A 13558-nucleotide genomic window follows, 5' to 3' on the forward strand; every position below is an offset into this window, starting at 1 on the left:
GACTCCAAAGCCCGTGCTCTTTCCACTTAGCCACGCTGCTTCTCTAAATTACCATTAAATAAATAAATTACCATTATTATTATTACTACTGAACAATTATACATATGTAGATATAAAAAGTACAGTCTTGTTTTTCTCAGAGGGTTAAAAGCTAAAACTTTTGGGAAGTTGGGAGTTTTTAAAAAATGGGTCTGTAATCTATCTCTTGCACTGCTATTACTGAATTTGAGTAGCCTGTTCACCATGACTCTAATTTCCTTAGTGGCCAGATAATCCAAATCTGAAGGCTATTAGAAGCCAACAGAAGTTTGAAATTTATGAGTGAGTTTGCGACAAGATATAGTTGATGGCTGACTCTGGCCCAAAATGATTTGAACAAAGTCAACTATTGTAATGGAGTAAATTTGGAGTGCAATAAACACTGCTATTTATTTAGTCCAGGCACTTTGATTTAGAACCTGGGTTTTGGTTGTGAATCAGACCATCCCATCTTTTATTGTATTATCACCCCCTCTTAAATTTTTCATAAATTCTTCCCAAAGGACCTTAAACTAAACTACTCTAGAATTCAGGCAGTGTGGGTGGTCTAGTCTAGATGAGAGATAAGGAGAAGTAAATCCGTTTTTAACTTCTTTGGTCTTCAGTTTTTCTGGCTCTGAAATGGGATAACAATAATAGTGGCTCTTCCTCTTCTCCTGAGTATTCCAACTCTAGAGCTTTTCCAGGGGTATGGGGTATAGGGATCTAATAATAATAATTGTGATATTTAAGTGCTTACTATGTGCCAGGCATTGTGTGAAGTACTTGGTTGGATATAAACAAATCGGGTTGGACACAGTTCCTGTCCCAAAGGGGGCTCACGATCTCAATCCCCATTTTACAGATGAGGTAACTGAGGCATAGAGAAGTAAAGTGACTTGTCCAAGGCCACACAGCAGACAAGTGGCAGAGTCAGGATTAGAACTCATGACCTTCTAGCTCCCAGGCAAATAGGTATTGTACCCTCATTTTACCAATGAAGAAACTGAGGCACAGAGCAGTTAAATACCTTTTCCAAGGTCTCACACAGCAGGCTAGTGGCAGAGCTGAGCCTAGAGTCCAGGTCTCCTGACTCACATTCTTGTGCTCTATGCACTAGACAACTCTACCTCCAACCTTCTTGTTCTGCTTCCTCTCTTACCAATTTCTTTTCCCCCTCTCTGGCTTCACTTCCTCCTTTATTGTCAGCTGGGGTAGGTACAAGTTAATTAGGTCAGACACAGTCCCTGTCCCACATGGGGCTCACAGTCTAAGTAGGAGGGGGAACTGGTATTTAATCCCCATTTTACAGTTGATAAAACTGAGACATAGAGAAGTTAAGTGTCTTGCCCAAGGTCACACACCAGGCAAGTGGTAGATCTGGGATTAGAATCCAGGTCTTCTGGTTTCCAGGCCCATGCCCTTTCCACTAGGCCATGTTGCTACTCTAAAGGCTGTTTGTAAAAGTCTTCAAAATAATGAAGTGGAAAATGGTTAGTTTGTAGTCATCAAGGTCAGGGATTGTGAAAGCTTTGTAAATGAAAGGTCAGGCCAGCAGGGTTGAAGGGAGAGATGGGGGTGACCCAATGTAGGACTTGAGGCAGTTCTCATGGGGTCCCTCATCTATAGATCTCCCCTTTCCTGGGTCTCCTCTGCAGCACTCCTGCAAGCAGTACCAACGCAGTGCGAGGCCTCACCAATTCATGGTCCCAAAGATGGACAGTTTGGTCAATCCAGAAGAAGTGGGGGAAGAGGAATACATGATGGCTGCCAATGCAGAAGCAGAGGTAGTTGTTGTGACCTCTTCTTTCAGGAGTCTTCCTCTACCATTCTTCTTAGCCTGGAGAGAGTCCCTACCTCAAGGGACAGAAGTGGCAAGACCAACCATACTGTCACAGCTGCCATCCATTCCTTGGCTGTGTGAGGCATAGGACCCGGGGCAGATATCCTATTCACCCCCATTTCCTCTGGTCCTGGGAGGGGGAAGCTTGGGGCTAATGCAGCAGCAGGACCCCTGATGGCTGTAGCCAGTGTGTCCTACAGGATGGCTTCACATAGCCTCTGGCACTTTAGGAAGAGAGTTGCCGGCTCTGGTCTCAGTATCTGGGGGAAGGAACACGCTTCAAGACAGAAGAGCCATCCAAGAGTAGGAAGTCAGGAAGACAGATCCTGTAGAAGAATGGCCTTGCAATAGGAGTGAATTGAATGATAGTTTAAAGTGTGGGGTCCAGGAGAGCTAGTAACATATACGTAAATGTAATCCTTAAGGGCCCAATGCTGCAGCTGCTCCATGAGAAGGCCCAGGATTCCAGAGGGAATATCACACATTGGGCAGCTGCTGCATCCAGCCTTCCAAAGAGGATCAGTTATTACAATGAAGTGCCTGTGTACATCTCTATAAGGAGTCTTCACACAGAAATCTGGAGAGCTGCAGGCAGAGGCCCGGAGAGAAAATGTTTCATCATAGGCTGGAATGAATGAATAAATATTTGCCAAAGTGTTAGAACTGGGTAGTGATGCTGGTTGAGGAAAATCATGTAGGATTACAATACCTAGCCAAAGTGATTTGGGAGTTGTAAACACTTTTAGTTTTCTTCTTCTCATTATTAATATCATTAATTTTCATTCCTATAATGCATTTATGTATGACCTAAATCCTAAGAAGTCCAAGAATGTTATAAGCTTTTTTTTTCATTGCATTCATCCTCCCCGCATCTCAGAGAGACAATAAGGGCAAGAATTATCCCATTTTATAGAAGGGGATATTGAGGCACAGAGTGACTAAGTGATTTACCCAAGGACGTACGGTGAGTCAGCAGCAGAGCTAGAAATAGAACACAACTCTCCCTTTACCCAATCTAGTGCTGACCACCAGACCATGGGTGTGTGAGTATAAATATCTGCATATTTACGTATGTCCATTAAAATGGTAACTGAGCAGCCAAGCTGGAATATTGGGCCCAAACATATCGGAAATAAAATCCCACAGATCAATGTTCCAGGTTTCAAAAGGAATATTTAAAGGAGATAGCCACTACTCTTTCATTTCTGAAATAATCTGTAGTTTGAAACAAGATTTATAAAAATAGGAGGAATTCTTGCTAAGGGCTTTTAATAATGATTTAATGCAATGACCATCTATTGCTCCAAATTTAATTGAGAATTATGTTAATCTTTATGATCTGGTATTGTGAGGCCACTGGGGGGAATCAAAATTTCATGTACACTTTTGAATTTTGTCAATGTGTTTCATAATCTTGCTAAATTGCTGAAAAAGGCTACTTCTGTGGCTTTGTATATTTTGGGGTTTATAAATGATCTATCACTTACTAAATCTGAAATCCAAATTGTGAATTTGACTAAAGTTGATGTAGTCGGCCACCAAATGCCAGAAGGTAAAGGAGCCCCGCATTAAGATCAAATTTTGTCCCAGCTGATCATGTGGAATCAAAATTCCTGGATTTACAAACCAAAAAATACAATCCAGAATAATCATTTGCTTTTAGTGGAAACCTCGTTTGCAGTTTCCCACATGGAAAAGATTCTTCAACCTACATCTTCAACTCAGCATGTTTGAGTAGGCCAAGCTGTTTAGATTTATTATTACATATGCATTTTATGGATGGATTTTTTTTGCTACATTATAAACTCCTACAAGTTACAATTTAAGTAACCAACAGATTGGTTCAGCTCTGACTATAGAACCAAATGGTAAGATATATTTTTCTAAGTGCTCTTTTCTCTTCTCTATTTTAAAAATCTATCTAAATTAAAACATTTTCAAAGGTGGGAAAAATAGATGAAAATGAAAGAACTAGAGATACTCATTTGCCTCATAGCATTTGCGGAATAATTTGGTATCACTATCAGCATCATCCATGTTTATTGAGCACCTACGCTGGGCAGAATACAGTACAAGAAAGTTGGAGAACCAACAAAAGAAACAAAGGATCTCATCCCTCCCTCAGAGGAATTTATAATCTAATGAGGGTAGTAGACATAAATGGATACAAATGTAAGAGTTGAGTGGGAGTAAATATAGACACAAGGGATCAATCATCACATTTATTGAGTGCTTACAGTGTGCAGAGCACTGTACTAAGTTCTTGGGGAGTACAATAAAGCAGACTTGGTAGACATGTTGCCTGCCCACTAGGAGCTTACTGTCAAGAGGGGGGAAAGATATTAAAATAAATTATGGATATGTGCTTAAGTGTTGTGGGGCTGAGGGAGGGGTGAATAAAGGTACAAATCCAAGTGCGATGGTGGCTCAGAAGGAAGAGGGAATAGGGGAAATGAGGGCTCAGTCCGGGAAGACCACTTGAAGGAGATATGATTTTAATAAGGCTTTGAAGGTGGGAAAAGTGATGCTCTGTTAGATATGAAGTGGGAGGGAGTTCCAGGCCAGAGGCAGGAAGTGGATGAGGAGTTGGCGGTAAGATAAATGAGATCAAGGTACATTGAGTGAGTTGGCATTAGAGGAGTGAAGAAAGCATGCTGGGTTGTAGTAGGAAATCAGAGAGGTAAAATAAGAGGGGGTCAGGTGATTGAGTGCTTTAAAACCAATGGTAAAGCATTTCAGTTTAATGTGGAAGTGGTTGGGTGGCCACTGGAGGTTCTTGAGGAGTGGGGAGATGTGGACAGAACGGTTTTTTTGAAAAGTGATCCAGGCAACAGAAGATTCAACTGGAATGGAGAGAGACAGGAGGCAGGGCGGTCAGCAAAGAGGCTTTTTTATTGTATTGGTTAAGTAATTTCTATGTGCCAGGCACTGTACTAAGCACTGGGGTAGATACAAGCTTATCCAGATGGACACAGTCCATTGTCTCACATGAGGCTTACAGCCTTAATCCCCATTTTACAAATGAGGTAACCTAGGAACAGAGAAGTTAAATGATTTTCCCAAGGTCAAACAGCAGACAAGTGGAGGAGCCAGGATTAGAATCCAGGTCCTTCTGACTCCAAGGCCAATGCTCTATTCACTAAGCCACGCTACCTAGTTGACAGGATGTGCTAAATCCTTGGATCAGCATAGTAGCAGTTTACATGTAGAGGAAAAGGCAGATTATAGCGATGTTGTGAAGATAGAACTGACAGGATTTGGTGACAGATTGAAATAAACCAATAATAAAGTATTATTATTGTTTTTTATTACATTTGTTGAGCACTCACTTTCTGTAAAGCTCTGTCTTAAGCCTTGTTTCTGTTGTAATCTTCCAAGTGCTTAGTACATGCTATTGATTGATTAAGGTACAAAGGAAATAATTCAAACACAATCCCTGGCCCTCAGATGGCCCACAAACTAAAAGGCAGGGGGAGGACTGGCTACAGATACAATAAAAGAAAAAATAATCAGTCAATCAGTTGTATTTACTGAGTGCTTACTTTGTGCAGAGGACTATATTAAACACTTGGGATACTATAATATAACAGAATTGGTAGACATGTCCCCTCCATAAAGAGAACCAATTGTCTAGAGGGGGAAACAGACAATAATATAAATAAATAAATTGAAGATAAGTTCATAAGTGCATTATTGAGGGAGGGGTGAATAAAGGGTACAAATCTTAGTGCAAGAATGATGTAGAAGGGAGTGGGAGAAGAAGAAGTGAGAGCTCAGATGGGGAAGGTTTCTTGGAGATGTGTTTTTAATAAGGTTTTGCATGTGGTGAGAGTGAGCAAACCCAAGAAACGTACAAATGATGAGAGAGAAAGAACCATATTGAATCATATTCTCCCAAAAGCCTAGTATAGGGCTCAGCACAGAGTAAATAATCAGTAAAAATCACTGATTGATTGAACTGTAAAGATTTATTGTTAAAGTCTTATCACTGCTCTGGCAGGGCCTTCCCTGATCTTCACCCCTCCCATTTAGCAAATAGAAATGCACATGAAAGTTAAGGAGACAAATTGGACGGCATTACTGCCATGTGGAGAGATTACTCTGAGAAAGCCACCTGAAGGAGGTGGAGCTGGCTTTTTAGGAGGACTCTGAGGTAAAATCCTGCAACTTCTAGGTCACCATGCATTTGGATTTCTTTACCAACACAGATTACATATCCCAGGGAAGTTAGTAGGGAAGATACACAATTGAAGAAGGGGAACAAAAAAGAAGTAAAAATCAGAAGATTGGGCTTCCCCCATTGCTTTATGGATAGCTCAATCTGCAATTTATTTTAGTGAGTGTTTCCCCCACTACAGTGTAAATTATTTGAGTGTAGGGATTTATCAACTAATTCTACTTTACTCTCCCCAACCCTCAGTGCAATACTCTGCATATAGAAGGCACTCAATTGGTACTTTTGATCGGATCAGCTTCTGTACATCATCCCATCCCAAGTTTGTCACCTTTCTCTTCCTTGCCAGCAAACAAGGAAAATGGAGTTAAAGCCTACAAATTCCACAATTATGAAGGGCCTAAACTAGAACATTCTGTTTGAAGCATACGCCAACTCAGATGCAGAAGTTTATTTAAAATGAGCAAGAGAAACTGTGACTAATGTAAAGTAAGATGACCTGTTGCCCTGGGACAGCCCCAATTCCAGGATATTTATTTATTTTTTTAAACTTTCCTGGAACCTGTTTGCTGTTTAGGTGTTCAGATTGGCTAGGAGAACCTTAGGCACAGCAGGGACTTCCCATCTAAGTTCCCTTTTCCACGCCTCTCCTATTTCCTTTTTTTCTCCTCCCTCCTGGAGAACGGATGCCAGTATAAGTACCCAAACAGCCAAAGCACTGGTAGAATGAAATGGGGTGACTGAAAGAAAGGTGGTCAGAAGATACACCATAAAGCACAGCTTTGAGAATGCAGCATCCACAGCGGAATGTTGGGAGATAAATATGGCACGCAGACCAGTCCGACATGCGGCAATCAAGAAAGATTTTGCTATTACTTCTAGAGCAGAGGATGGTGAGACTAAAAGGCAAAATTGAAAACAGTGCCAGACACTGCAGCAGTAAAGAAGAGTCAGTCTTGCATGGGTACAATAGGGCTGGGAAGATCAATCGGTCAGTCAGTCCCGCATTCATCTCTTCAGCCATACTCACACACATTTCTGTAAACTCATAAGCAATGTTAGAATCTGAAATTATTTTCTCTTTGAAATTGTTTTCTCCAGGCACAGTGATTAAATTATTTTTCAACCATTTGAATTGTCATTTGCATGGATCTTCATAAATTATATGTATTTTTTCTAACGTACTCAAACTTAATAATGGGAGTCAGAGGTCATGAGTTTGAATCCCGGCTCTGCCACTTGTCAGCTGTGTGACTGTGGGCAAGTCACCTAACTTCTCTGTGCCTCAATTACCTCATCTGTAAAATGGGGATTAACTGTGAGCCTCCCATGGGACAACCTGATTACCCTGTATCTACCCCAGCACTTAGAACAGTGCTCGGCACATAGTAAGCGCTTAACAAATACCAACAATATTATTATAAGCCAGCCTCTCGGTTTGCAGCCACTTCCCTATCAGCCACACCTCCTTACTTGGTGCAAACTTCCTTATCGCCCTTCCCTGATTTGCTGGCTGAGAGAATTGTTAGGAGGAAGGAGTTTTAGATCCTGCTCTGCTCTCTAACTCTCCAAAGTAACTGTTGGAGCCACGGTACTACTACTACTACTACTACTACTTGTAGTATTCATTAAGCACTCACTATATACCAAGCACTTTAGTAAGTGCTGGAGTAGACTACCCTCAGCACTGTGCTCATTTGTATATATTTTTATTACCCTATTTATTTTGTTAATGAGGTATACATCCCCTTGATTCTATTTATTGTGATTATGTTGTCTTGTTTTTGTCCATCTGACTCCCCCGATTAGACTGTAAGGGATTGGGCAGGGATTGTCTCTATCTGTTGCTGAACTGTACATTCCAAGCGCTTAGTACTGTGCTCTGCACATAGTAAGCGCTCAATAAATACTATTGAATGAATGAATGAACAATAAGATCAGGAACAATTCCTGTCCCACATAGGGCTCAGAGTTTGAGGAGACATGGTATAAGTCATGTCGAGGAGCTGTTACAGGGGAGCACTTATATGAAGACTGTGAGCTCCATGAGGGACAGGGACAGTGTTTAATTTCTATCTGTGTATTTTCTCTCAGGACAGGGACAATCAATCGATTAACCAACCGTATTGAGCACTTACTGTGTGCAGAACACTGTACTTGGGAGAATACAATATACCAGAGTTGGTAGACAAGTGCCCTGCCCACAGTGAGCTTTCAATCTAGAGGGACCATGCCTAGGTCTTTTACTTCTTTTGTATGTTCCCAAATACCTGCTAAATTGTTTTGCATCCAGTAGGCCCTTAAGAAATGCTGTTGATTGACTGATTCTGCTTTGTCAGTCACAAGGAAAATCTCATTATTTCAGGGGAACCAGGATGAGAGGCAGCTACCAATCCCAATCTCTTTGAGTTGAAAACAAGGTGGGAAATGGAACAGTGATTTTGCTGGGCAGAAATCTTAGAAGTTTTATTTTTTTTAATGGTAATTTTTAAAATTCTTACTATGTGCCAGGCATTGTACTAAGCATGGGGAGAGGTACATGATAATCAAGTTGGACACAGTCCCTGTCCTACATAGGGCTCACAGTTTTAATCCCCATTTTACAGATGAGGTAAGAGAGGCAGGTAGAAATTAAGTGATTTGCCCAAGGTCACACAGCAGACAGGTGAGAGAGCATTGATTAGAACCCAGATCCTCTAATTCTCAGACTCTTGGTCTTTCCACTAGGCTATGCTCCTTATCCTTTCCCAACTGCTACCCACTTGATTTTGTGTCCAGAGAGGGATCAAAGAGTTGCCTGCTAACAGCTCTTTGATCTAGGCACATCTAACCCTTTCCCCTACCCCCATTTTACCCCTTTCTAGATCACCGTCTCTTGTCCTCCATTTCCTCTCTCTCACCTACTTGGAGCAACTACTATAAACAGCTCCCACAGAATCAAACCAGATCTTAAATAGCGAAGTTAGCCTGTTATGTTTATGTCAACACTCGTATTTAGCACAGCCTCCTGGCCCATTATACCCATAATTACTTTCTACATTAAACAGAATGCCCAGTTCTGGGGACAGAGCGTCTATGAGGAGTCACAGGCTGCTTTTCAGGAGAATTGTTTCTTTAACTTAATTTGGGCATCTCTTACAAGGGAAGAAGCAATTCCAGACTTGGTATTGAACAGAGAGCTGAAGATATGAAGTGAACATAAAATGAATGAGAATCACGATCTCATTAGCATTGGGAGCAGAGCTAAAGTGAAAAATTAGAAAGATAAGACCAAACTGTGAACTTAAGAATGGAAATATTATTTGCATGTGAGATACACTGAATAAAATCAAGTGCAATGAGATGCTGAGTGAAAGAAGAAAGGGAAGCTGTCCAGTTGTACAGAATTAGCATAAAATATCAGAATAAACATCAAAGACAACCTGGATAATAATAATGTTGGTATTTGTTAAGCGCTTACTATGTGCAGAGCACTGTTCTAAGCGCTGGGGTAAACAGAGGGGAATCAGGTTGTCCCACGTGGGGCTCACAGTCTTAATCCCCATTTTACAGATGAGGGAACTGAGGCACAGAGAAGGAGGGATTCTGAATGAGGACCCAAGACATTCTGGATCTGCAGCTAGGCTGTTACTGCATAATCCTAGACCTATAACAATTTAGCTGGGCCTGTTTCTCTATTTGTGAAATGGGGACAGATTACAGTCACTCATTTATATTATCTGTCAATCACCTTGAAATCCCCAAAGAAACAAAATGAACAGAAAGTTTTTCTTGAAATTCAATGCATTAAGTTTTGAATGTGTAACCTGGGAGGAATAAAAACCTACTTTCAAACAGGAAAGAAGAAGGGTCCTTTTTCTTCCCAACAAATACCTCCATTTTTCCTTCTGGCCTTTCCCTCATCCGGAGCCCAGTGGGACAGCCCCAAGGAAAAGAAAATAAAACCTGCAGCTGCCTGCTGTGAACCCCCAGGAAAAAGTGTCCTCCCCCTAGAGATAGTTGGCTCACTGCCCCAGGGGCAGCTGGCCCAGTGGCTCTCTTCTGGTCACTCTGCTCCTGATCACAGGCAATATTTTCAGATAGTCAACTCACCATCAGCTGTTTGCTGGGTGACTTTGAGGGACTTGCTCTGATACCTACACCACTAATGCCAATTCTTCCATGCCAGCAATCCTGGGGTACTCAATAATAATAATAATTTTGGTATATGTTAAGCGCTATGTGCCAGGCACTGTACTAAGTGCTGGGGTAGATACAAGCTAATCAGGTTGCACATAGTCCATGTCCTGCATGGGGTTCACAGCCTCTAATTCCCATTTTAGAGATGAGGTAACTGAGGCATAGAGAAGTTAAGTGACTAGCCCAAGGTCACACAGAGGCTAGTGGCAGACCTGGGATTAGACTCCCAGGCCCATGCTCTTTCCACTAGTCCACACTGCTCCTCATAGCATGTGAAGTTGGGAAGTCTGTGGAAGTTTGGACTAGAATAAGCCCTGCCTGGAACTGTGAGAGGTTCAAGGACGATTCTTGGATCAATTGCTATTTTTCTCAGTAGTAAATAATTATGGTAATGTAAGCTCTGCATGGTACTGTATTATAGTACTGTAGGACTGTAAGGTCCTTGTGACTGTGACATTGGTGTGTGGTATTCCCCCAAGCATTTAGCACAGTGCTCCACATACAGAAGTAAGTGCTCAATAAATACGATGACTTTCACACTCTCTTTTCTTTTAAGGATGATCTAATAGCCAGTTTATCCAAGAGGATAATATCCTTAATAGGTATTTTGGTTCTCCAACCTCATACCTGCTCCAGTCTTTACATTTTTTATATTTGTACATTTATTTGCCTAAAGAGCCCAGTTTCTTACTCCTACCCTCTTCTTGCCTTTTTTCTTTTAAAGCTACGCAGATCTGTAGCTCTGAACCAGTGTGGCCTAGTGGAGAGGACATGGGCCTAAGAGTCAGAAGGACCTGGGTTCGAATCTCAGCACTACTGATTGATTGCTCTGTGACCACGGGCAAGTCACTTCGCTTCCCCGTGCTTCAGTTTCCTCAACTGTAAAATGGAGATGCCTGTTCTTCCTCTTACTTACTGTGAACCCCATGTGGAACAGGCACTTGGTCTGACCTAATTCATTTGTACTTACCCCAGCTCTTAGAATGGTGTTTGACAGAGAGTAAGCACTTAGAAGCAGCATGGCCTAGTGGCAAGAGCATGGGTTTGGGAGTCAGAGGACGTGGGTTCTAACCCTGGCTCTGCCACTTATCTGCTGTGTGAACTTGGGCAAGTCACTTCACCTCTCTGGGCCTCAGTTACCTCATCTGTAAAATGGGGATTAAGATTATAAACCCCACGTGGGACAACCTGATTTCCTTGTACTTACTCCAGTGCTTAGAATAGTGCTTGGCATGTAGTAAGCGCTTAACAATTACCATAATAATTAATAGTAATAAACTTAACAAATACCATAAAAAAACCAGAACAATCTAACCCTTGATTTAATTCCTCACTCACCCCATTCTATTTTGGGGGGAACCTGGCCAAGTCAATCTCTATATATTCCAATATTGCTCAGAATATGGAAATATTTTTCAAAGTTCAGACTGCTTTGAGATTTCTGAGTGGCCTAGTGGAAAGAATATTGGCATGGGAGTCAGGGGACCTGCGTTCTAATTCTAGTTCTGCCACTCACCTGCTGTGTGACTTCGGGCAAGTCATTTAACTGCTCTGTGCCTCAGTTTCCTCATCTATAAAAACAGGGATAAGATAACTGTTCTCCCTCTCCCTTAAATCGTGAGCCCCATGTGTCATAGGGATTGGGTCTCATCTGTTTATATTATTTCTACCGCAGAGATTGGCACATACTTAGCACTCAGTAAAAACCACAATGATTGTAGCTTTAGTGTCTAACAAAGGGAAGAGCTGGGGGAGGATAGTAAAACAAATGTATTTTTAAAGTGTCTTATGGTCGTTTCAAGCATTTCCTAGGTGTAGCTGGGATAGACAGAAGATAATATGGGGCTCAGAGTCTAAGAGGAAGGGAGAACAGGTATCTCACCCTCATTTTACAGATGAGGAAATAAGGCCCAGAGAGGTTAAATGATTTGCTGGAGGATACACAGTAACTCTGTGGCAAAACCACAGCTCTTGCCACCTCACTTGTGGCCTCCCAGTGTAAGTAACAAACACACAACATATTTGTTATGCCTCCCATAACACATAACAAAAAGAAAATCCTGGAAGAGAGCAGATTAGAAGAAAAACTGCAGAAGGGAGATCCCCAGTTTTCCCCTACACGTGTGCCTCTCCACAATATTTATGCAGATGATTTTTTGGACAATTAAAATTAAAAATTGGGTGGCGAAAATCAACTTTCTGTATCCCTCTGGACTGCCTTGTCTCAACCCTTTTAATTTTATTCTTGAATAGACAGATATAAACACAGCAAAAAGGATTAGGAATAGAACAAGCCCATCCAAATCATGTTTCTGTTTTACTCCTTTCAGCTTTAATGTTTCCTTTAAAAAATACACAAGAGAGGATAGCTGAGGAAATAGGGGATAAAAACCTCATTTGATTGAGAGACAGACTTTCTGCTTTCCTTGGAATTGATTTTCTGACCTGACCGCAGTGAAGAATTAGTCATGTATCCTCCTCATGCCCATACATGGAGGAAGGTCTACAGTGATGATACAAGACTGACTCAAACAAGATCTGTTCAGAGGGAGCACTCACAGCCAGGCTGACAACTCTCACAGCTAATGAATTCTAACAACAGAAGCACATTTTGTGGAATTTTGTGCCTGGTTGCACACCGTTAACAGATATTTGTAGATTGGTTCTTGATGACTTTGCACATGAAGGGCTTGGAGAGCGATCTGACATGGCGTCATCGTGCCACTAGACTAAGTAATTTTCAGGATAGAAAAGTTTGCAGGACACCAGTAAATCTTGGGGACTTGCTCTGCACACAGTAAGCCCTCAATAAATATGACTGAATTGAATAGGGTTCTGGGAGAAAAAAAATCAGGGAATTTCTTTTCATGAGATGAAGAGTTTTTGTCTTGGACTAGATCTGGTTTGTGAGTCAGAACTCATTTCTCACCCTTGGTTAATGGGTAGGAAGAGTCAGCTTTTATTTTGCCAGTGGTAAAAAGGTGTTGTGCTATATGTGCTGTCTACCTGGGGTTATTTCTTCCATTTAACTCCCCTTAGGTGGCACTTCCCTATTCTGTGATTAGGCATTCAATTCTCAGTCTCTGGAGTCAGAAGTGCTCCTGAAATCTCTGTCTTTTATGATGGTCTTTCAAGGTCAAACAAATATGTAATCAAATGAATGCCATTCCCTAAAATAAGTTGCCCACTGCAGTCATTGCCCTAAGGAACAGACAATCTATGTAAATACACTTATTTTGGGAAGCACTGGTCTGGCCAACTAGCCAGTAATAAAATAGGAATCTTGTGGGCCGATAATGTTTTGCCAACACATTTGTATTAAACATAGGTGAATAGCATTTTCT

Source organism: Ornithorhynchus anatinus, chromosome 19, assembly GCF_004115215.2.
Source record: "Ornithorhynchus anatinus isolate Pmale09 chromosome 19, mOrnAna1.pri.v4, whole genome shotgun sequence".
NCBI classification, from domain to species: domain Eukaryota; kingdom Metazoa; phylum Chordata; class Mammalia; order Monotremata; family Ornithorhynchidae; genus Ornithorhynchus; species Ornithorhynchus anatinus.